Source organism: Condylura cristata, unplaced genomic scaffold (assembly GCF_000260355.1).
Source record: "Condylura cristata isolate star-nosed mole 26May11 unplaced genomic scaffold, ConCri1.0 scaffold00139, whole genome shotgun sequence".
Classification (NCBI taxonomy): domain Eukaryota; kingdom Metazoa; phylum Chordata; class Mammalia; order Eulipotyphla; family Talpidae; genus Condylura; species Condylura cristata.
In genome coordinates, this window is record NW_004567240.1 from 55,008 (window position 1) to 55,856 (window position 849).

The following is an 849-nucleotide window of genomic DNA, read 5'->3' on the forward strand; positions in this document are numbered from 1 at the left end:
AGTTTGTAACTGGATTGCCTTAGCTCTAAACTGGCTATCTGGGCTGGGCAAAGTACAAGCTGAGCTGCTCCAGGTCAGGAAATTTCCTTTGAATGTCTATTCCTTATTAACTTACCTGATGCATTATTGTAACTAAATCTTGCTAAACAGTATAAATCCAGACCTGCAAAAAGATGAGCAGGAAGACTTGCACGCAACTCCGATTCCCCGGTCTTCCTCGCTCCCCTATCTCCTTTCTCTCCTTTCCCCTGTTTTAAGAATCCCCCCTCGCCGATGGCTTCCACCTTAGGGTCCTGCCTGTCTTGCCTCCAAAGACCTCGATAGATGGAGATGGACTCCAACACCCGGTTATGGAGTGGGCTCCCCACATCTGCATGGGGCCCCCGTGACACATGCAGGCCCAGACGCTGCCCGGGCCTCCGCGGCCCTGAAGGGGAGCCCCCTGGACTGACGAGGGCTGACCCAGGACGGGCAAGGGCCTCTCGCAGCCCTGATTCAGGGAAGGAAACAGATGAGTCTCACCTGTGTCCACAGACAGAGGCAGACACGAGCTGTGGTCGCGTTGAGCTGACCTGGCCTCGGTCCCGTCCACGCCGGCGCCCAGTCCACTCCCCTGCAGACCTCGCCGCTACTCCGCCCTCCCAGCTCACATCTCCCAAGTCCTCTCTCCACAAGGGGCTTCCGCAGCGTCACCACACAGCCCCCAGCTCCGGTCTGCCCTGGTGCCAGGGGTTTGGCTGCGGATCATCCACTATCGTTCTCAGTCACTGATTTCTGTTCATCGTGTCCGAGGCCGGAAAACCACATGTCTTCTCCTCACAGAGACGTGATACGACCACCCGGACCGTG